A 26,268-nucleotide genomic window follows, 5' to 3' on the forward strand; every position below is an offset into this window, starting at 1 on the left:
AACTTTTATGTATAGTTTAGTTTTAGGTAAATTTAATTAACTTTTATGTATAGTTTAGTTTTAGGTAAATTTAATTAACTTTTATGTATAGTTTAGTTTTAGATAAAATTTAATTAACTTTTATGTATAGTTTAGTTTAATTTTAGGTCATATTTAATTAACTTTTGTGTATAGTTTAGTTTTAGGTAAATTTAATTAACTTTTATGTGTGGTGTAGTTTAGTTTTAGGTCATATTTAATTAACTTTTATGTATAGTTTAGTTTTAGATAAAATTTATATTTTTAAGTCATAAAAGTTGTTTTTGTAATTTTATCCTTAGACATAGGCAACCAGTAACGCGTTAGAAAAAAATTATAAAAAATAGAAACCATTTACCGTTTGAATTTTGAAAATCGGTTAATATTTGACGGTTATAGCTAGTTCAAAATTTCGGGAATTTTTTACGGGTTTATTTTTGAGTTTTCGGGAAAATGTTATTCTTTAAAAAAGTCTTTAAATTTTATTCTAATTATGATAGTATTTCTATTTTTTCGATTTGTTGAAATTTTGTGGAGATATTGAAATAGGGAAAAGTATCCTTTGGGTTATGCAACCATTTATGCATTTTAGAAAATTTGTTATGTTATTAGTATTTATTTACCGTTTGAATTTTTGAAATCGGTTAATTAGGAGCCGAGGAATTAATTAATAACGTTATTTGGGGGTAAAACTATCAGTGTTGCCAACTCATTTTTAACAATTATCATATTTATTAGTAATGGGGTGAATTCATCCCGATATGTTTTAAAGCGATATCTTGAAAAATTAAAATCCTGGAACGTTCCGAAAAAATATATGGAGTTGGCAACCCTTATATGAAGTAATCTAACAGGCATTATACAACGTCATCAGTATACAGCTCCATCTCTCACGAGTGCTAGCTAAAAAGTTCTGTTGAAGGAAGAGACTAATGCATATATATGTATGTTGGTGTGGGAAGAAGGAAAAAGAAAGAGACTATAAATCTCATGTATCCTCATCCGCAAAAAAAAAGTTCGCATATACTGTAACTTCCACATTTTCATTAATAACTCGCTTTTCTGACTATATTATCGCTTCTTTGTGCTTTCCTTAACAAAGCAGTGTAATAACGCATAATTATTTATTATTTTAGAGAAAAAATAAAGCAAAATAAGAAAATTATAAGCAAAAAACCTTTAATCTTATGAAACCTTAGTGTGTCAAATAATTACACGAAGAATATCCCGTGGGAAAAAAGAGGGAAAATGACACAGGTATTAGGAAACACTCACTAACATGTGAAGCTATTGAACAGAAACATGAACTGAAGAGTCAACTACGTATTTCTGTGTTTAATATGCAATTCACACTTCATGCACAATTCCAATATGCAAAATCAGTCAATATCTTCAGTTGAAATTACTGATATAGGGAGAAAATGACTATTTAAAACTTCAGCTGTGAACGTGCGCTTGGAGCGATATATGAGCATTATTACAACAGATTCTTTCATGAATTGTCTCGGTGGTCAAGCGTGTTTAGTAGTGTTCTTGAAAGTCTAGCATCGGAGGGCGGCAGTTCGAATCTGCCTCCCGGCAGTTTTGATTTTTTTCAACATATGGAAACATTTCTTTAAATATAAAGTTCTGCTTTGAAGTGCTTGAAAAAAAAAATCAGATGAACTATCACGTTTCAAAGCCTGTTACATTTGTTCACCCTGTCATCATTTATATACGAAGACGCTAAAATGAGGAACGTTAACATTGTTATAATGGGAACAACTTTCTGATTTGAATACTAACCTTAAATCACACGTCCAAAATGAAAATTATTCATGTTCTGATACCTATTGTAATATACAGGTGTGTATATATAGAGAAAGAAAGAAAGAGAGAGAAAGTATGTGAGAGAGATAGAAAACAATATATGCTGTAATTTTAATTACAACGTAAAAAGTTATTGCAATTCATAATCTGGATTTTTACAAAGCGATTTGAACGCTTGAAGCGACTTAATATTCATAAAGCATCTTTTTCTTGAAGTGTCGCAAATAATCCGATGCTTTGTAATATGTGCCAAAGAAATAAATGCATGTTTTAAACAGGATAGTATCGTCTACCTTTCGCTTCAATTGATGGTATAAAATAATGTTGAGTTGATTTTAACATCCCTTTCAGCATCGAGGCTATATGAGACGTTTACCTACTGATTAGCGTGAAATCCGAACCACATGAGCTCACGCCGGGAATCGAACCGGGTCTCTTACGTCAAAGGTGCGTATGCTAACCGCTTAGCTACGAAGGAACTCGGTATGAAACTAGAATAGCACACATTACCCCATATTATTTCACCGAAAGATTTCTGTTTTATGAGCAGTTAAAATAGTATTTCTGGACACCGTAGCGAAAAATGTATTTGCTTTTTCAAGTAGTGTACGAAAAATACAAAGAATAAACACAGTAGAAACGAAACCAAGAAATGAATTCAAAGTAAAGTGCTTTGCCTCTCTCGAATAAATCACTCAATGTATTACAAGTGCATATCTCGTGCATTTCCAGTAGAATTATTAAAACGCGCTGGCTTTATAACTTGGCTGTGTGGTCTAGTGGCTAGCATGTGTGTCTGTGGTGTACAGGGTACCGGGTTTGATTCCCGGTGGGAGAACTTTTGGAATTTTAAATGTTATCGACGTGTCCCTATCATTCAAGGTTACTGTAAAACGTGTATAACCGAGTAGGAAATATACAGAAAGTACTGATAAGGGGAAAATAGACTTTGGTAAGTGAACTTCGGGGCCGCCTTTCGCGACGTAAATTAAGAAGAAAATAAGTGGGTTTAGCGAGGCGCTTGAAATTACAGTAATGATTGACGGTTCGGTTCCCAGTCCGGTTTTCTTTCAATATAAGGATATTTTATTTTTTCTAAATGCAACGTTACATTTTTAACATTTGAATTGGTTATAAAAACAAAATCAGATAAACTGTCAGCTTTCAAACCTCTGTCACTTTTATTCACCATCTTGTATACGAAGATGACGCTATGGAAATGCTAGCACTACCAAAGTTCAAATAGATTTCTAAGTTAATATCAAATTGAAAACACACGCCCAAAATGAGAATATATGTTTCTGCTTTATACAGTATGTATAGTTCAATTATACCAAACAAAATCCTCTATCCCCATTCCCTTTGGCGGTAGGGGTAACTTTAAAATTTTAAAGTGGGACCCCCATTTCTTATTGGACATTTCGATTCTCCAGAAAAAAGTGACTGATTTCACCCAGAATTGAAAACAATTCCTTCACGGATGGCACTTTAATCGATACGGGAAAAGGAGGGGTAGCAAAACGTTATGAAAATGTTTTTTGTCAGATCCGTGCTCTGTGGTCATACAGTTAGCATACTGGACTGCACAGTCAGAGATCCTGATGTCAATTCCTAGTAACCCTAGGGGAACACCAAATGAGTACATAACAGGTAGTGACTATTTTCATGAATATATGCATCATATAAAAATCGCTTAAATTTTGATACTAAGATATTATTATTATTATTATTATTATTATTATTATTATTATTATTATTATTATTATTATTATTATTATTATTATTATTATTATCTTACATATTACTTGAGGTTATAATTAGGAAGACCTAGGCGCAGATGGGAGGACAATATTAAGATGGATCTCGCAGAAATAGGAATACAAAGTAGAAACTGGATCCAGTTAGCTAAGGATAGAAGTCAGTGGAGAGCTTTTGTGAATGCGACATTGAACCTCCGGGTTCCATAGGCCATAGAATTAGTTAATTAGTTAGGAGGGTAAGTGTGCCTAAAGTCAGCCGTCTCCAGTAGTCAGCCATTTTTCAGTAAAAAGCATATTAAATAAACATACAGTAGCTTGTTATCAAACAAATAATCAACTACAACTTAAATCAGAGCTCCAGTATTCAACCTCATTTGTTCTGGCCTGGTGTGACTCCTCGTGGCAGAAAAGAAAAATTATCATTTGAGATCTGCTGATGCAAGTGAGCAAAGTGCGCATTTTGTTAATAAAAAATAAGGAAGAAGCTTTACTTCAAAGTTAAGTTAAAATTATATTATTGTAAAATAGTACGAGTTATTGCTTTCCTCTATGCATGAATGTATCGTAGCTTATTAAAAATTCGTGGTTTATGATACAAAACAAGATATTGCGTAGAAATAAGGGGGCTGACTACAAGTTGCATTTTTGATAACGTTTTCCGGTAGTCAGCCATTAGGAAATGACTCTTCACTTCAATTTCCAATGGTCAGCCCCCCATTACTTTCAACGGACGACTACTGGATACATATACTCCAGTAGTCATCCACTTATCATTCATTCAATTTAAATGACACATGACATACAACTAAAACACTTAACTAATACGTAGAAGACTTTTCTAACGATTTAATGAAACAGTAACTGTTATGATGTCACTAATTGCATCATACAAGTATAATACAGTTATAAAGTACGGGACAAAATTAAACGATCGAAAATGCCATTAAAACTTATGACGATGTTGGTCGTTTATTTTTGTCCCGTACTTTAATATCAGTCTGGTATTGTAACCATTTCAATTCTTGTATTTTTCTAGAACTGAGGGAAAAAAGGTTAAGGATTTATGGCTGGTCTGAATTATTTCTCTAAAATTTAAAAAGGACAGGTAATGAGTATTTATTTTACCCTAAGCATACGCCCTACATAAGCTTTGGGGGCCCGGGCCCCCCGGCCCTAGCAGGATCGACGCCCTTGACCCTGATCATAGCTTAGTCTTTTAATCTAAGGTAGCTATGAGGAAGTAAGGGTTATCCATATCTAATTGATTTGTTTTTTTAAATTACTCCGCACAATGTCACGTTTCTGCACGTTTTTAATTCCAAGGCTGCAATTGCTCTTCAACTATTATTATTATTATTATTATTATTATTATTATTATTATTATTATTATCTGTTCTTATCTGCTCTGTTCCTAGAGTTGCCTGATTGCCGAAACAACACAGAATAATCATAAATATTTACATTCTAACTCACTGTGAGCGTGAGGAAAATATGTCTAACAGTTTAAGAACGCGTGATTTAGCGTTTCTTTCAACCAGTCCAAAGACATCTACTGGAATAGACTCAGTGTCAGATGTTTTTGCAATCAGGTGCGTTGAGGATACTCTATCCAAAGAGTCTTCTTATTCTACACTAATGAACACATATACGGCTATTGTTCTGTCCGAAGAGGATCGATCTGCTGTCAGTAGATACTTGCTAGTGAAATGCTCGATATCTTAGTCCTGGAACATACCAAATTTTAGCAATTGGCCGTGTAGAGCCTACAAATATATCTTCGATATCAGAAATAGACGTTACGTCTGACTCAAACCAGGAAAACAACATATCTGTTATGGCATCTTGTACTGAAGCGACGCAAGGTGAAAGGTCTGCTTCTGTTTCTACAGTCAGTAGAGCCAGAAATAACTCCATATGATCTCAGAAGAAATTCAAAGAAAACCTTCGTAAAATACTTCCATATCATCTGGCTTTGATTAGCATCTTTTCTGGCTAGCTCCAATCAAAAACAAAACTACCAAACATGTGCCCAGAGAAAAAGTTCAAAGTGCAGTATCCTCCCAAGCATGGAGAAATTATCAGATGGTAAAGAATGAAAAGAAAAGAAAACTAGAAGAGGAATGTCTAAAATGAAAAAGGGAGAGAATACAAAAGAAAGGAAAAATTTTAAGTCAAACAAAACGAAAAGGACTGTCAAGCCAAGTAGCACTAGTAGTTAAAAAGACGAGACGCAAGAAGTTGTTGAAATGCCGTCTAAGGCCTCAAGAAGAATTCATAAGTGATATTAAGAACGATACACTTAAATATATTGGGTGTCACTTTGTGATCACTGGTATCACTTAAAATGCACGTGTTTCAGTGAATTATCGTACGAGGAACTTGCTAAACAAGTGCTTATGTGTCCTGAATGTGCTTAATGAACTTCATATTAAAGGGTTAATGTCATAGCTAAATATAAATATCAATGTAAATATAAATAGGCCTATGTATTAGTTTTAAATAGGCTACTCTAGGCCGAGGCACATTTTTCTTAGTTAATGGTAAATATCATACAAGAAGTCTTTTTTTCCTGTATCGCAATATATTTTTCACCAGGCCTGCTTCTAGCCACAGAGGTTTGGGGGGGGGCAAGTCATTAAAAATCTTTTACACATATCTAAATTGTGTTTTTTGTGTTGAGGTCTGGAGGGGCCACGAAAAGTTTAGGAGGGCCAGGCCCCCTAGCTCCCTCTAGTTGCGGGCCTGTTTTCCACGTAGTTTTTCTTTGCAATATAGGCCTATTTGTCCCTTAATTTGCTACTGAGGAATTGATCTCTAAAATTCCATTAAAAAAGTCAATTCTATAGTGTGACTGAGTACTGGTTAAAGTAATGGCTGACCTTTGGTTTTCATAGGCCAACTACTGTTTTTTTTCAGGGTTTCTGGTATTTTCTTTTTCCTGTGTAATTATTTATAAAAGATTTCCTATGCGAGCTACACAAACGTAAAATTTAAACACTGTTCTTTCTAATGACATATGCAGTAAAAGTTATTAGTAAAAAATGATTTTTTTTATACTTTAACAAAGTTGAAAATCTCCTTAAATGGTCGACTACTGGCACATTTACCCTATTACTTGAGATGCAAACTATAGTTGCAATTTTTTGAAGGAATGTTGCCTAACTGGAAAGTAGAACTTTACATATTGTTTTGTCTGTGAAACATATGCTTGTTTAGCTTTATTTGAAAGTGTTAATTTTGCCAAAAATATTGAACGTTGGAAAACCGCAATAGCATTTCCTTATACGGGCCAAAAAAAAAAAAAAAGAGCTGATATTTCTAAAGGAGGCAATCGTAACAAAAACGGATAGGAGATAAACATAAATCGAAAATGTTATGTTGAAAACATTTTTATTGATTTTTTCTTCTGCCTCGCACTGACAAGGTCAGACAAATATTGTCTATTACGTTTAAAATTGCCTAAAGGAAAGTTGAACAGAATACCACAGATCTTATCACTCAGTAATCAGTTGTGAAGTGCTCCCTTGTAGTCAAACAACATATATCGAAATAACGTGTTTTCTGCCTCTTAGCAAATAAAAACTACGATCTTACTAGCTCTTGGAGTAACCAACTGCACATGTCGTTTAATAGCTTCAACTAAAAGGCTGCTCATTCAACGTGCAACTCGTGAAAAGGGTAGAAGTCAGAAATGGCTGAGAATAGAAAAAAAAATACTCGATAGCAGTGGACAAGACTCGATCGTGCGAACTTGTGTATTGTAATCTCTCACTTATCCCCTGAGCTACGAAGTAACACGTAGATATTTTTAAAAAGATATTAGTAGTTCATAACAACACACTCCCTTTTTTTGTAATTCATGTGCCCCTTGCTGCTATCGATGGCGTGAAAAAAAAATGCTACACATTACCCCATATCATTTCACCAGTAGATTGCTGTTTTCTGATCAGTTAAAACAGGATTCCTGGATATCTAAGCGAAAAATGTATTTCTTTTTCATGTATTCTACGAAAAACCTAAAGAGTAAACAAAATCGAGACAAGCAACTTTCTCGAACAAACCACTCAATGTATCAGTGTCATTTCAAACAACGTCTCGCTGATGTAGTGAATAACAACATGTAGTAAAGATATATGCTTGTCATATGGTTTTGTTTTCTTCAGCACAATAGAATTTTTTAAAAAAAATATCCAGTCATGTGAGAAAAACAAATTTTGCAGAAATATAACATTTTGTTTTGAGAGGCGTATTAGCACGAAGAAATAGTTTTATTTCTTGCAATCCAAACCGTGAAGAATGAGCTAATGAATAGCGTTTATGGGTCTTTCAATAAGCACCATCCAGTGTGTTGTCATCGGCAACGTTACGTTTTTCCTTTTCTTTTTTTTCTCGTTTTCGCGCATCACATTCTGTTTTTCAATGACTTCTAATGCTAAATTTTGATCCGCTGTTACTTCTTTCGTAGTTTTCACTTCCACCTACAATATTAGATTTAGGCATAGCTGACTATCCTCTAATTTGTATCGAAGTTTTGTCAAGTTTCTAGTGAACGTCAGCTAACCATTTTCTTCCAAGTACTAAATGTATTCAAATATTTATTTCAAACGGCTGATTTGATTTCCCGTGATGATCGGACAGACAAACACGACGTCACTTTTACATATTGACCGCCTTATTTGGAACTTGCCCCCTTTCCCCCTCAAAAGTGGATTTTTAAGGACAATGGAAGATGGGCTCACATATTTTAAAATAAGGTGTTTATATCCATCTGTTCCTCCTACGACATATGTGTTAATGAATCCGACTGGACCAAATGCTAAATACCGTATATTTAAAAGATAATTTCAAGTGCTTCATCCGTTTTGCTGTGAAGACAAGACTCAATCTCGATGTCATCATTCTTAAATATTGAGCAAAAACGATACAAATTGTCCCTCTTCTCCATTTAGTACCGAAATTTCTAAACACGGTCGGACACGTGCACACTCGTTTTAAATAAGGAATTTATGTATCATATTTCATCTCACAAACGTGAGAGATTCTATTTTTGGCATACATTTTAACCCCCTCTCTTCTGTTTGGATACGCATTTCAATAAAAATGGCGTGACAACAACCCAGTCCGAGGTAGGTGATAACTATGTTAATAAAATTCATTTCAAACGGTTCAGCCATTTTTCGTTATGATAAACAACGTGTTTTTAATTTATATACTATGCAAATATAGGTTAATAGTATTGTTCTGTCTTGTTATTTATTTATTTAAGTTATTTATTGATATAAAATTGAGGTGTTACGTTTAATGTTTAACAATACCTAGCATTTACCATGTTATCAACCGTGAAGTAGCGAATTTTGTGTCTAATATTTATATTATATTTAATTTAATGTGTCACGCTAGTAGCAAATTAAGCATAAATGCGAAAACATTGTTCACTTTCAGTTCTCAAGAGAATTTCTTTCCTGTCTTTCTATTATTTTGTCAATAGCTTACAAAACGCTGGCATCAGACTTTTGCAATTATATTTTTTAACGTTTTTCCCATAAACTCCCCTGAAAATTTAACCTGAATCGACCCTTACTGGGAATCGAACCCGAGACTACAAGAACCAAAAACACTCGCGCTAGCCACTAGACTTTTTTATTTTTATTCCACGTTAATTAGTAAGCCCACGTTTCATATAGCCTCGCTGTTGAAAGTGTTACGTGAATATAGACTAGACCAAAATTAATTATTGGTGTCCATTTCAGGATCACTCAGTATTATGTTTTTAAGTGTTAGAGTGTTACAAACTCCAACACTTTTCAGTGCCTTATTAAACAACTTATTTTTTTAAAAAAAAGTCTTGAATGTGTATTCACGGATACAATAAGAATAAAAATCACTATTAGAAACAAACATTTGCAGTAAAAGGAAAAGCAGAAACTATTTGTGTAATAAAAATGTATATCTTTGTCAAAATATTTGTGACTTGGTGTAATCTATATTCACGTAACATTCCTCCACTAAAAACATGCTACCGAGTGATCCTGAAATGAACACCAGTAAAACATTTTGGTCTAGTCTATATTCACATAACAAAAGGAACAAGAAACTAAAAATCAACTCAACACTACTTTTATACCACCAATAGCAGCAAGGGGCAGACGATACTATCCCGAAAAAATGCATTTATTCCTTTGACCCGCATTGCAAAGCATCGGACAATTTGCAACATCAATTACAAAAGCTTGAAGAGAAAGAATCTTTATGGACAATAAGTTTCTTACATACAATATTCAATTATAAAATGCCTACTACTGATCTTTCTTATTTAATATATGGGGCGCGATGGTTCACTGGTAGAGCGCTTACCTTTGGTGCATGCGGTCTCTGGTTTTATTCCGTTCAAGTAAGCTTGTGGTGGACAACATCATGTCCGTGACTTTTCTCAAAGCATTTCCTTTTCCTTCCACTTTCTCATTCCACCAATTCTTATATCATTTTTCTTACTTTAATTATCTTCTCCCTTAGCCTAAAATAGCAGGATTCTAGAACACTGGTCCGTATATCAATTGAGTGGTGATGAAGAAAGCAATCAACCTGGTTAACCTGCCTTCACTTGCTATCGCTTGCTCGACATTACTATATGAATTGTGTATTGAGATTTGATAAAGAAAAGAACCAAACTGGTTACTAATACAAATTCTCCTCTATGTGAGGACCAGCAATCTAGAACCTTCCCGCCTAAAGGGCGTAATAGTGGGATGTTAAATATTTCATTTCATTTTCTAATTTAATTTAGCTCTTCCACATAATATTTTATCTGATATAATAATAAAATATTATCAAGTGCTCGCAAAGCTGGGAGCGATCTCGGAATCTATCGTAATGTGCGGTAATCTTATTAAATATGTTTCACTACTAGATCAGTTGTTGAATGTTTCATAATGCTATACTAATTTCCATAAACATTCAAGCGAAATAAGTAAAATTGATGAGATTGACAATTTCAACCGCACAGTATTGCAAAGCTGGCGGTGTAAATATTTACTCCATTACGCAAACTCTGTTTCAAATACAACCATTATTATACAGTTCATTTTCATAAACTTGTTCTTATAGCAACTATATCATTTCCTATTTAAATTCAATTTATAGATAATTTTGTGTTACATATCAGCTGATACTCATGCTATAAACTATACAATAAGTTAACATTCGATGTAAATAAATAAGAAATGTATAATGTTACAGATTCTGGAATTGCAATTTAATTCAATTTTAAACTGTATACATTTTCTATGTGATTGTTTCATTTACTTTATAAAAATCCAGATTATGATTTACACTAACTGTTTTAATTAAAAATACAAGCTTATACAGGGTGCGGAGAAAGTCCCGGAACCGTCCAATATCTCGCGAAATATACAGATAAGCAAAACAAAAATAACAACTGTTAAACAGTTTTGACAAATCTATCCAATGATACCAAACGCAACCCTCCATTCCCACACGGGGGGTAACTTTAAAATTTTAAATGGAAATCCCCATATTTTGTTGCACATTTGGATTCTTCAGAATAAGTAACAGTGATTTGACCCAAAATTGAAAACAGTGCCTTCACGGATAGCACTTGAATCGACACATAAAAAATGGAGGCGGCAAATCTTTATGAAAATGTGGCCTCTCAGTGTCGAGCTCTGGGCCATGCGGTTAGCGTACGGGACTGCGGCATGAAAGGTCGTGAGTTCGATTCCCACGCAGAGTAAAATTTTTATGTGATTTTTTTTACCCACATAACGAATTCATACATTTTAACTTCCATAAAATAATGCATTTGTCCATATTTATTAATTTGCAAGAAAATACAAATGGTGACAAAAATGGCTTATTTTTGTTGTAAATAACCCTACTACTAAGAACTACTTCATAAAGCTACTTTGCAAAACAATTATCGATATTGTATTCCATGTAACTTCATCTTCGAACACACTATTTTCAATTTTTGATCAAATCACTATCACTTTTTCTGGAGAATCCACATATAAAATAAGAAATAGGGGTTCCCATTTAAAATTTTAAAGTTATCCCCCGTAGTCCCCAAGGAGGTAGGGATAGGTGATTGTGTTTTCTATCATTGGATAGCTTCTTTAAAACTATTTAACATGTGTTATTTTTGTTTTGGTGATATTTATACTTCGCGAGATATTGGACCGTTCCGGGAATTTTTCCGCACCCTGTATACAGTATTCTATCTCTCTCTTTCGCACTCTTACTCTCTATATTACAACTGAGTGTTGCAATAGGTATCAAGAACATGAATAATTTTCATTTTGGACGTATGGTTTAAGGTTGGTATTCAGATCACAAATCTGTTCTCATTATAACGGATGTGGTATTAACGTTAATACGGATCGTTAACGTTCCACATTTTAGTGTCTTCGTATATAGCCTAATTGATGAACATAGTGAATAAATGTGACTGAGCTTTGAAAAGTGATTGTTCATCTGGTCTTGTGTTTTTAAGCACTTCAAACTAGACATTTATATTTTTAAAAAAATATTTCACTATATTGAAAAAAAAAGCGTTCCACACTCAGGCTCGAACTGCCACCCTTCAGTTTTAGAATTTCAACAGCATTGCTAAACCCGCTTGGCCACGCAGGCATGTTACGAAATAACGCGTTCTGATATTAGAAATAGACTCGCTCCAAGCGCAGGTTTACACTTGGAGTTTTAAATATCCATTTTCTGTTTTTTTCAGTAATTTCAACTGAAGATATTGATTGATTTCCCATATTGGAACTTCACGTGAAGTGTGAATTGTATGTTCATCTCAAAAATACATTATTTTCTGTTTCTTCAATTTTACGTATTTGTGAGTGCTCCTAATACCTGTGCACTGTATGGAGTGAATTTCCCTCGGGATATTCTTCGCGTAATTATCTGACAGACTAAAGTTTCATAACAATCACAGTTTTTTGCTTATAATTTTCTTATTTTGCTTTATTTTTTCTCAAAAATCATAAATAATTATTCATTACTACACTGCTTTGTTAAGGAAAGCACAAAGAAGCGATAATATATTAAGAAAACTGAGTTATTAATGAAAATGTGGAAGTTACAGTATATGCGAACTTTTTTTTGCGGATGACGATACATATATGATCATGCTTCTCTCAAGCAAACTGAATTGTAAATGTGTGTGTGTGCACAAACCTTCTGTGTTGGGTTGTATAAATACAGGCGGCAAAATGCTAAATTCGTTATTTTTTATCCGAATTTGATAATTCAAACGGCATTTAAAAGAGTATGTATCAGAGTTTAAAATGCAATTGTTTATTCTTGTTAAATGTTGTTAGATTTAGTATTTTTTTTGTTTTTTAACTAGATTTAGTGATTTTTTGTAACCAGATTTAGTGATTTTTGAAGTCTAAACCGGTTATAACCAGATTTTGTAACCAAATTTAGTGATCTTTTTAAAGTCAAAACCGGTTATAACCAGATTTTGTAACTAGATTTAGTGATTTTGTAACTAGATTTAGTGATTTTTGTAACTAGATTTAGTGATTTTTTATAACCAGATTTAATGATTTTTGTAACTAGATTTAGTGATAGAATGCATTAGAAGTTATTATGAGTAAGATAGTAGTTATTTGATATGGTGATAGAAGTTATTTGGGAAGTAGGGAGTGCGGTAGAAATTATTAGGGGTAGATTAGAAGTTATTTGGAGGTATGGGGGATGCGCTATTGTTATTAGGAGTGCGCTATTATTATTGAGGATGTACTAGATTGTTATTGGAAATGATGAAGTGGCGCAGAATCCCCATCCCACACCTACTCATGCTCAATAGCATCATATGTAATACAGTGTTGCCAACTGAGCACACAATGAAGTTTTGTTAACTGCCGCGAACACAAATTATAACATCTAACAAATCTAATTATAAGTACAACCATACCTGTGAAGTCTTGACGTACGGTGTTGCCAACGTTTGAAGATAGGCCCATATGAATTCCTAAATGAATCTTCCTATATGGATGTAGAAGAGTATATACAGTACACCATTCGAACTAGTTAAAACCAAAATATGAGACCACAAACAAGAATATAATCACTGAAGTACGAAAATAAGGGACGAAGCATTTTGCCCAAGTGGAAAATCAGAATAGTATCAAACGCGACACACAAAACTTCATATAGGAAATCATATAGGTCTATCTTCAAACATTGGCAACACTGTACATCACGATTTCACATGTATGGTTTTACTCATAATTTGATTTGTTAGATGCTATAATTTGCGTTCCGAACCATTTAACAAAACTTCCTTTTGTGCTCAGTTGGAATTTGAAGGTTAAAATATACAAAACGATAATCATGCCTGTTGTTCTCTACGATTGCGAAACATGGTCACTTATTCTGAGGGAAGAACATAGACTGAAAGTATTTTGCGAACAAGATCCTGACACGAATATTCGGACCCAAGAGGAACGGGAATGGGGTATGGCGGAAACTCCATAACAAGGAACTACATAATTTATACGGTTTACCAAACATTGTTGGTCATCAAGTCTAGGAGGCTTAGGTCAGCAGGTCATATAGCTAGGATGGAAGAAGGTAGAAATGCTTTCAAAGTCTTGACTGGAAGACCAATCGGAAAACGACCATTAGGAAGACCTAGGCGCAGATGGGAGGACAATATGAAGATAGATCTCGCAGAAATAGGAATACAAAGTAGAAACTGGATCCAATTTTCTAAGGATAGAAGTCAGTGGAGAGCTTTTGTGAACCTTGGGGTTACGTAGGCCATAGAGTTAGTTAGTTAGATATGGCTTCAGTGTCTCAAGAATAAGTGTCATCTCTGACTTTATCCCTTTATTACAACTGAAAATTATAGATTTACTAATCCTTGTTTCAGCATTGAGTTCGCACAGTTGACAAATTTGCTGTAGTTTCACACTGTGAAACGACACTCACGTTGTTTTTAAGAAATAATTTAACATGGTTTAGAATATCTTGAATATGTAAAGAGTAATAGTATAAGAGTATAATACAGAAGATTTATTAAATATTCAAGAGAAAAACTGGAAAAGTTAAGTGAATATTTATATTCAAATGATTCAGAGAGAGAGAGTGAGAGAGAAAGAAAGAACACAAAGCCTATATTATCTATAAGTACTAAGTAATTTTTTAAAAGACAATGTTACGTTATTCCCCGATGAGCAGTGTTTTCACGCTCATATGCAATCGCACAACCTCCGTTGTGTTTGCTTTAATTTTACTGTTATGTGCTGATGCGAATATCTGTTCAATTTAGTTCTAATGGACGACGTTAGTGTTTGTCCTTTGCTTGCAATTGGCTTAAATATCAGACAGTTAATGTGCAATTTTTGGACATTTTTTTGTTTTCGCTGTAAAGAGCAGAACATCAAATGCTTAGCTGCTATTTCCCCAAATATCTAATAAACAAAATTATCTGATCACGTTAACAAGTTTATCGTTATGTATAATGGGAAGAGTTCATTACAAGAACTTCTCATAATATAGAGTTATTTTATGCACGAATGTACATTTCGAACGTCTGTTTTATGCAATTTTATCAGTGACAGAAAATATTGAGGAAAAATGAAATGTTCGTGTAGATTATTATTCTACATACGGAACAGAAAAGCGGATAAATTTGGCAAAAGCCGAAGGAAATGAGGATAATAAAAAGAATGAATAATATTTGCTTTTAGAAGAAAAAATTTTTGAAAATAGTACATTGGTTTGTTCATTTGCAGTTCAGAGTCCCGCTTAACACCGAAGTTATATGAGACGAAGACCTAAAACTTAACATGGTATCCGAACCATGTGAGATCCCAATGGGAATCAAATCTAGCTGCACCTGCAACGGGTCCACTTAGTTGTAAAATTTGAATTTTAACTAGTTCAGAATTTTGTCCAATTTTCGTCCATTTTTGTCCAAGAAAAATGTTTTACCATTCAAATTATGTACCATTCAAAATGTTGTACCATTTAACAAAGGACGGCCATTTAAAATTTTGGACCACTTCCATTACCTATAGTGCCACAATCTTTAAATATTAATTAGCTGAGAATTTCGTCCAATTTATGTCCATTCTTGTCCAACCCAGAAAAATATTTGTACCATTCAAATTAACAATGGAGGGACATTTCAAAATTTTGGCCACTTCGCTCAGTAGTAGTGGGACATCTTCAAATTTGAATTTTAACTAGTTTAGAATTTTTCCCATTTTTTCACCACCAAGCTAGTTAAAATTCAAATTTGAAGATGTCTCACTTCAGGTTATCGAAGTAGTCAAATTTTAAGATGATTTTTTTCTGGGTGGTACAAGCAGTGTACAAAAATTGAACAAAATACTGAGCTAATTAAAATTTGAATTTGAAGACGTCGTACTACAGGAGATAGAAGTGGCCAAATTTTGAAAAGACCCTCTCTCGTTCATTTGAATGATACAAATCCTCTTTCTAGATTGCACAAGTATGAACATAAATTTGACAAAATTCTGAGCTAACTAAATTTCGAAATTGAAGACGTACTACAAGTGATCGAAACGGCCCAAATTTTGAAGTAGCCCTCTCTCGTTTATTTCAAAGGTACATTTCTTCTTGATTGAACAACAAAGAACATAAATTGAACAATTTTCTGAGCTAGTTAAAATTCTATTTTTAAGATGCACTACAAGTGATCGAAGTGGTCCAAATTTTGAAATGGCGCTCCTTTGTTAATTTAAATAGTACAAAAGTTTTCCTTGTTTCGACAAAAATGGACAATAATTGAACAAAATTCTGAGCTAGTTAAAATTTGAAATTGAAGATGTCGCACTACAACTAAATGGACCCAGCTGCAAATCGTACGATAAGTATGTAGCCACGAAGATATTCTACGGTCGAAAGTAGTAATAGAAAGAGGACTTTGAAGGGAAATAACATAGGTAAAATTTAAAATAAGGTAGATGCAGGTAAATACGCCATGTTAAGGGTGTTGGATTCTTATGGTCTTTATTTTCATGAAACACAAAGAAAAAGATATTCGCGTTGCAGAGTAGCATTTTCCGCGTGTAGAAAAGAATGTGGCAATGGTTCCCGTTCGACTCACTTCTATTTTGTACTGAAGGAAAATAAAAAAGTGTTAGAAAGTGGTGTATTTACTAACACTTTCAGGTAATTACGCCAAGTCTAGGGTAGGCCTACTACTAGAAACCTGTAATAAATCTTGCAACTGCTCACATCGTCTATATTATACGAACTAAAATATTACTACACAACATGACTGAAGCAAAAAATAGAATAACCAAAGTACAAGATGAATATAGAAAAAGATAAATCATAAAATCGATAATCTCCAAAGTTGAAATGAAGTTCCAAACTGAACATTTCTAGTCTATAAGAAGATAAACAAACAGGGTCACTGTACTGTGATTAAAAAAAAAAAAAGACTACACCAATATTACATAGAACATGTGGGACAAATGAAACCATCTTTTTCTTCTGCAGTCAGTCCTGCACAAGCCCTGGCGTGTTCGCTGCACCATGTTTGATACTGATTTAGTAGCTATGGAATCACAAATACTGACATTACACTTACAGAACAAAGTGCTCCTAAAGGGACACGAAATAAGGCGTATATTGCTGTAAACAATTGACATCTGAGTTAGTACCTACTAGTAAGATTTTTACTTCTATTGAAATAATAACGTCCTTCAACGGAACCTTCCCGAAGCAAAACAATACTGCACGGCGTGGCGGTCTCAGCGCTGTCTCCCAGAGTATTTGTCAAATCGGACTTGTCCAAGACCGTGGCACATATTGGAGGCGCATTCTAGCGGGTTTCGTCGGAAATGTTCCAGCGTTGCACCCTTGGCGTATTTAGCTGCACTGGTGTATATACCTGCAATTACCTTATAATAGCTACATGCTACAGAAGAAACCAAGCATGATGTTCTAACTCCTATATATATTACTAACGTGACTTCCCACAAAAACCACCAGTCGTGAAAAGAAAGACCATTTAATTTGACAGAGGGTACAAACTATAACAAATGAACAAATTGAAGTAATACTACAAAAGTAAAACCCAGTCTGAATTGATGTATTAATCAGCTGATCTAAAAAGACATCCTCACACACAGCCATTTGCTTATGTGAACCTTTATCGTATACCAAAAGAATAATTAAATAATATATTGCGAGTTGAGCTGAGTTGATTTTGAGTTTAACGTCCCGTTCAGCAGCGAGGCTATATGAGACGTGGACCTACTGATTAACGTGGAATCCGAACCACATGAGCTCCCGCCGGAAATCGAACAAGGGTCTCCCACGCCAAAGGCGCGTACGCTAACCGCTTAGCCACGGAGGAGCTCTATATTGCGAGTTACACTATGCAATATGGACCAGAATATGGGATTTCTGGATTCTGAGGCCTTGTCATTCCTAGAATATACGGGTGTTAAGCAGTACTCGTATTGGAAAGCTGGAACTCCAATTCTCTATAGACAAAGGCGAAATGCGCAATGTAAATAGAGAAAATTTGGTATTGCTGATTACTATTGAGTAATCTTAATTTCATTATCTTTTTTAATTTTCTTTCCCTTGTATTTTATATAAAACATGTTTTTGTGTTATTATACTCCTATTTGATAATTTAATTGCACTCTCTCTCATTTTCTATGTACATATTTCTCTGTACATTTGAAATTTATAATATACTACCGTGTGCGTGGTTTCCTCTATAACGACACTTATTCAAATTAAAGTTATGCGATGAACCACCAATATATACTGTATATATATATATATATATATATATATATATATATATATAGAACGTCGTTACCCAAAGGTCCTTAGTTTTCAGTTTCATACAAACAAGGCTACGAAAACCAACATAAAAAATTTTACACATTGCATTTTAAATATTACCTTTTATTATGGCACATCACAAAGAAAATAAATTCACTCCTTAAATTGGGCATGTAGTTTTATATAAGATGGATCCGGAATTATATCTTATTTATTCTTCGTTGCTATGACGACGAATCTCTATTATAACAAAACAGCAACGTATATCAACGGCAAAGAAATTACATCTACATATCCTTTTTCATATACTTCTTCCTTTTCTTGAATAGCTTGTGCATAATTTAAAAGTATATTCTGCCCACAAATACAAATAAAGGTTGAAATACAAGTATCGTTATATATGGCACCTTGAACTAAAGGACCTTTTTTCTGTAAAAATAAATAAATAAATAAATAAATAAGAAGAGAAATCCTGGGTCGCTAACTATTACATATTAAGTACTATAGTTTCCGAATGACCCTCATATATATAAAAATTATAATTCACATAATCATATAACATATTTTACTTCTAAAACAATATTATTTTTATATTTTACCTTAAATTCTTAATTAATTTCATTTCAAATATTCATATGCTTTAACGTCGATAATATAAAGGTACATTCAGATTACGGCATAGAAGTTATTCAATTTTACGGTCCTCTTGTGGCCATTGATACACAATATAAGTGGAAGTTAACATAATTTATATCATTTTAGCGAACAGACCAAAAAAAAGATTGTGAAAAGGATATGACATTTACATAATGGCTATTTTACATAAGAAAGGATCAAATAAATTAAAATGGAAATATCGACAATATCCAGAACAAAACACAATAATCAACATCTTACCAAGATCATAAATGTACGAATTGTTCCATTCGTTGATTCATTGAATTATCTTCATAGAATACAAATGAAGTACAAATAACAAACGAAAACATAATGATATTTAAAGCAAAATAAAAGAAGAATCAATTGAATACAGTTTTCTCGGAAGCAGTAACTTTAGCTTAAGTTACATGACCAACGAATTCGTTCAAATTGCATTGAAAGTCATAAACCAGAATGCAGTCTTGCACATTACTTACTTTTACAGTTCTTTGTTTCCTATTTTGAGAATTGGTGCCATCTATGGAATTTTTACGAAATCCAATTCGAGGGAAATTAGGTCTAATGAGTACATGCTTCTTAAATGTAGCACGATTACTATTACTGTTGTTACAAGGATTAGGTTCGGTCACATTATCGGTATACGTGAATTTAACATTACTTTTTACATTGTGATCACACTTTAATTAATTTAGATTAATTAGATTAATGTTAGATTAATGTTAGTTTGATTCAGGTTAGTACTGTATTGCACCATTGATGGATTTTCAAAATCTTGCAATGTCATACCTAAATGATTGAAGTCAACACACTGCATCATGTTCTGTAAAAGCACCATCTTATTGTTTACTACTATCATTTTGGTCTTTTCGTTGAGTGAACATTTCAACAGCTCCAACTCAATCGACCAATCACTACAAGTATTGGTGGGAACACACGTTCTCTTTCTGAATTTCGCGAATACTGGAATCAACTTTCTTCCTGATACATGAACCAGAGTCGTGTACATGGGTATACGGACAAAATCTCGCGGCCGAAACATCGCCGCCCAAAATCTCGCCGGCCAAAACCTCGCGGGACAAAATCTCGCCGGGCCAAAACCTCGCGTGGCCAAAACCTCGTCGCCCAAAACCTCGCGTGGCCAAAACCTCGCCGCCCAAAACCTCGCGGGACAAAATCTCGCCAGGCCAAAACCTCGCGTGGCCAAAACCTCGCCGCCCAAAACCTCGCGGGACAAAATCTCGCCGGGCCAAAACCTCGCCGCCCAAAATCTCGCCGGGCCAAAACCTCGCCGCGAATGAAACTTTTCTTTAAAATTTACCCAATGTGTTTCCTAATATGCAATTCCACATTACAAATAATAATAATAATAATAATAATAATAATAATAATAATAATAATAATAATAATAATAATAATAATAAGATACAAAACATCGTGTGCGTGGGCTTTCTCGGGTTATTCCCGTTTCCCTCCACTTTCTTTATTCGATCATTTCCTTCATCCTGGTCATCTACATCTCCTTTAACCTATAGGACATAATGAAGGAACGTCGTAAAAACTCATATATTATTTCATACTTTCATAAATATTATTAGATTTTTGTTAAAATTTTAAGTTTTTGGATGTTCCAAAGTTCACGAAACTAACCTCGTTAGTTGTCATTACTTTCCTTATGCAGACTTTCTTTCTCTATAACCAGTTTAAAAACATCCTGTCGCCTTACCTTCACATTGAAATCCTCTAATACAGAAATATAATTTTCATATGGTATCGCGGGACTTGGTCAAATACCCGTGATACTTCTTCTGAAACAGCGTCTTTTATACCGTCATCCTTATCATCTGTTCGAACATTTACATTTTGATCAGGCGAGATTTTGGGTATGGCGATATTTTGGGGCGCGAGGTTTTGGCCCGGCGAGATTTTGGCCCGCGAGGTTTTGGGCGGCGAGGTTTTGGCCAGGCGGGGTTTTGGCCTGGCGAGATTTTGTCCCGCGAGGTTTTGGGCGGCGAGGTTTTGGCCAGGCGAGGTTTCGGTCTGGCGAGATTTTGGGCCGCGAGGTTTTGGGAGGCGAGGTTTTGGCCAGGCGAGGTTTTGGTCCGCGAGGTTGTCGCCGCGAGGTTCTGGCCGCGAGGTTTTGTACCCAAACCGTGTACATGTCATTAAACGATTATATTACAATTACGTCGTATCCAGAATTAATTTCATGTTGACTATATCGTGAATACGAACAGTCAACAGCATTCATTAAACAAAGATGACCATAACTTTTCGCATACTGATGCATACTAAAATCATCGTTACAAGCAGCATCAGTAAGACAATCAATAACATTCGAATGAAGAGAGAAATCGGGTTAATCTAATTCAACCAATACCGCACTATGTTTTTGCGAACACTCAGCACATTTCATCCACACATTTAAATCAATGATGTCACATTTCTTCGTTGATGCAAATTTAGGATCTATATTCTCTATAGTTTCTGTGGAAGGTTCAGGTTCACTTATTTGGGTAGTGTGATCATTAACTATACTTTCTACCACTTCGATGGAATTTTGCATCTCAGTGAATCTACGTTTAATTCGTTCCATTTTAAGGTCACTTTGTTCAATTCGTAGATTTGTCTGGTCGATTTTATTATCAAGTTGTTTCATTTATTCCATTTGTTGGTTCATTTGATTACCAAAGTCCTGCTCTAATTGTCCCATCTGTTGATTCATTTGTTCACTAAATCAAGCTTTAATTGTCCCATTTGCTGATTCATTCACTCACCAATTTGTTCCATTTTTTGATTAATTTGTTCCGTTTGTTGATCCATTCGATTACCAAAATCTTGTTTTAATTGTTTAATGAGATCGGCTGTCAGAAAAGTTCTTTCCGTGTTACCATCTGATTCCGATGTATTTCCAACATCAGGAAGACTCAATGTGATATTTCTGAAAATGTTTGTGCCACTCCTTAACAAAGTATACTCCGTTTTGATATTTCTTTTAACAAAATCACTACGTAGCCTTAAAGTCACTCTGTACACATAAAACATTTTATACATTGCATTTTAAATATTACCTTTTATTATGGCACATCACAAATAAAATAAATTCACTCCTTAAATTGGGCATGTAGTTTACATAAGATGAGTCCGGAATTACATCTTATTTATTCTTCGTTGCTATGACAACGAATCTCTATTATAACAAAACAGCAACGTATATCAACTGCAAACAAATTACATCTACATATCCTTTTTTTTCTATATACTTCTTGTTCCTTTTCTTGAATAGCTTGTGCATAATTTAAAAGTATATTCAGTCCACAAATACAAATAAAGGTTGAAATACAAGTATTGTTATACCTCGGGGTTCTCCCGTTTCCTCTCACTTTCTTCATTCCACCATTTCATTCATTACTCATCATCACCGCCTCCTTTAGCCTAACCGGCATACCAGTGGGACGTAAAATTTAAAGATTTTATTTCATATAATATACTAGTGCCATCTGTACTATGTATATTTATTTATCTTCTTTCTTTCAATAAATTTCAATAAAATTGATTGCAAATGTTACAAGAAAGACAACACGGTCACAATAGACTGACACGTGAGCACTGCATATTGACTGAGTTATGCAAATGAAAATGGAATGAAATTAAATAGTTCAGCTTAACGTTCAAGGTTATGGCTAAGGGTGACGAATGATTAGGCACGTGAATGATGATGGAATAATTAGTAGAATGAGAATGTGGGAGGAAATGGAATTTACCTCGAGAAAATCCATGGACATGATATTGTCCGCAACAAACTTACTTGGCCTGGGATCGAACTAGGGACCCCACGCACCAGAGGGAAGCTCTCTACCACTGAGCCCGTTGACTCAGTTACGTTTGAACAGCAATAGGGTGTATTTTCTAACTTGGGACTGCAAAATATATGTAAGTAAAAAAATGTAAATAAAAGGTTAATTATTCTGGAGAAGGAAATTCATCTGTGAAAAAATGCTAAGTTCCGTCCTCCTGGGAGTGGGATGGGGGCACAACTTGAGGATACTCCATTTAATAACCGATTTGGATTTTACGAGGAAAAATATTACAGTTTATTCGAAATGGTTTCCTCGATTCGTGATAGATGACGCCATAATCTAATCAGTGAACACTAGTTTCACTATGGTTCCTTCAATTGGGAAGTTCCTTGCCAAAGAACTCTGAAAGAAAGGGAAAACATTCGAAACAATTACCCTGTCAAAATATAAAGAACTACTAGTATAACTAACGATGAAGCGTTGCCCTTGTTAATTTTCGAGTCAGCTGACAAGAACGTTGTTTTCTAAACACGGATCTGTCACCAACCAGCTTATACACCCTATGGATTTGGGACTGATCTTGATCATTTCCGGCATCTTCCACCATTTGTCATCCTTAATGCAGACGGGGACTGAATTTGGAATTAAACGACATCGGGTATGTCACTATTCGCCTCAGCGACCTCAAACATTGTACGTTTGACATTATTATCGGTTATTCTAGATTAGTTTTACGTCACCACCCTTCCCACTCCCCTCGGTGTTAGAAGTGTTTTACCCACACCCACACCATATTTTTTAAGGTTATATCATGTAGGTATATCCATTTGTTTTGACAAATGAGTTTACAAACTGAGTGAGTTTCATTTCATCTTCTGATTTGAGGATGTCGTCAGATACTCGGATACTCTATTAGCATATGTCTTAAGCCACTCCTTCCCCTTTGAAACCTTTCCCCTCCGTCAGTTTACGCATCATAAATTCTTAATAACCTACGGCTTTGTCCAAATTTTGATCTTTTCTATAAAGTTTCTAAAGAAATACGTATGTCAGGGAAACTGCTGAATTTGCATACCGAACACTGAAAGGGATGGAGGGCAAATAAAGTAAACGGACGCATAATTTCTTGAATCCAGGGGCGTAAAATAACTAAATATGGATTTTATAAGTGTTAATCCGCTTCAGTAACTTAATAAACCATCGGGTTTCTGTCAGATTGAGTATAGGCTATATGAAAATAATTTAGGAATTATACACATGCAAAACAGCTTCAAAGATTGCCGATGAAATCGTTGCTGAAACAGTGGAAGATAATGTATATATTTACTAACTACCGGTAATTCTTACTTCACTTTTGATGGAAGTTTGTAATGACTACAAGCACTCCTTAAGCTACTAGAAAACCACTAGACCTGATCTATGATATTCGATCATTTATGAGTTGAAATTTTCGATTTTCTATTTATGAAATTAGTACAGCATTCTTGAGTTATAAGTCCAACGTTAGAATAAACCACACTTTCAACGTGTTACTCTAAAAATAATGTTTTAACTTTTAGCTTGATGAAAAGGGTTGTAAATGAACAGTGCCGTGTAAATGAAAATCAGCGTCCGGGGCGAGAGTATACGACGGCGCCCCCATACATACATATCAAGTAAATTTTGCTATCGTTTTTCCTTTTTCCTCCCGAATTTTACGCCCCCTTACTTCGGCGCCTGGGGCCGTTGCCCCACTCACCCGTTCCCCCACTGCATGGTACTGCAAATGAACACAAAACAGCTTAAAACGATCACTGAAACTAATAATTTTCTCTAACTTCCTTCATTCTTGAAAGGACCAACGAACGTAGCAACTACACCTAGTTTATTAGTTATATCCCCGCTGGTCCAGAAGCTAACACATGTGACTTTGGTACATGATGTTCAGTGTTCGATTCCCGGCATTCGAAAAAGTAAACACATTATGGTGATTGTTGGGATTCCATATTACGCTATAGGTTTACGTTTTACATAGGCTTGGTGCTAAAACGAGACGCTAAACTTCAACAAATAAACATACACCCAGTTAATTGAATGATAAAGCAGCGTTAATTTAGCATCAATGATGACTCGTGCATCAAGTACACATACATCAAGTAAGTGATGTGGTTATGTTAGTTGGTATTTACCGTCCTTTTTCAGCACCAAGGCTATATTAAGGACATATAGTTTAAGGTGGAATCAGAATCATCGTAATGCATTCAAATTTCAAACCTCTGCTACTGGGAATCGAACCCGGAGCCCCGTTCACCAAAGGCGCGCGTGCTAGTCATTAGACCAGCTAAGAGGACAGCAAATGTTATCGTTTTGGTGCAATTTCGGTCTCCTTATTTTCCGCTTGTATATGTTGCATTTTTAACTTTTAACTGATGCTGTTTCTGGAAAAAAGCGCTGTGTTTGAAAGAGATATTGTAACACCCTTTAGGGGCCATCAGTTTTTCTTCAGAGACGAGAAAATAGACACCCTAAAAATTAATCAAATCTATAATTGGATATTGAATGATTTACTTTATAAAGGTAAACTAGCTTCATAAACTGCACCCATCCTCTCCATGTAAATGTTGTGTTCATATACCACATCCTTTCCCAACGAGACAATCTTCTGTATGTTTATATACCACACCTGCACCAACGGAACAATCCCTCGTGTTTTATAGACCACACCTCTCTCCAACGGGACAATCTTTTCTGCGTTTATATACCACATACCGGAGTTTATATACTATACATATGCGTTTATATACCTCACATACCATATACAGTGTATGTTCTTATTGTGTTTGTTTGTATTGTATGTTATGTCGTATAAAAAAATTCTTATCTTTTTTTAGAGTAAAAGAAATTCCTAAAAGAAGAAACAGAGATCTGAGATAAATTTATAACGACTCATAAAAAAAACGCCTTGGGTAACAAAAACGAATAGAAAGAGAGATTAATAAAGAGTTAGGGGCAGATGCGTCTGCCAATAAGATCATAAGAAAATGGCAAGGGCAGGGGTAGTGGAGGATTTAATATATATATATATATATATAACAAAATCGTTCCCAATGAAAAATCTATTGTCTTTATATCACGGTCGTTCCCTAACGGAACAATCTTGTGTATATTTATATACTCCGGCCATCTGTAAAAGGTTAAAATGTTATATATATATATATATATATATATATATATATATATATATATATATATATATATATATATATATATATATATATATCTTGATTAATTTTGTCAGTTTTAAAGCATTTTTATGCTTTGAATTAGAAAGCACCAACTCCGACACTTCTCCATTCCACTCAGACACTTACTAAGTTATTATTCCGAGAGACAGCTACGAATGAAAATCTTCAATATCTTTGTGGGTGATT

The 26,268-nt window shown here is 34.5% G+C and overlaps 1 protein-coding gene across 1 annotated transcript in view; it reads right to left on the reverse strand.

Annotated features, from left to right (window-relative positions):
- Positions 1 to 26,268, reverse strand: part of LOC145662927 (suppressor of lurcher protein 1-like) — a 2,696,516-nt gene that overhangs the window by 2,068,607 nt on the left and 601,641 nt on the right. The gene's annotated exons all lie outside the window — the stretch shown is intronic.

The sequence above is a fragment of the Thermobia domestica genome, chromosome 10, assembly GCF_964235325.1.
Source record: "Thermobia domestica chromosome 10, izTheDome1.hap1.1, whole genome shotgun sequence".
Classification (NCBI taxonomy): Eukaryota; Metazoa; Arthropoda; class Insecta; order Zygentoma; family Lepismatidae; genus Thermobia; species Thermobia domestica.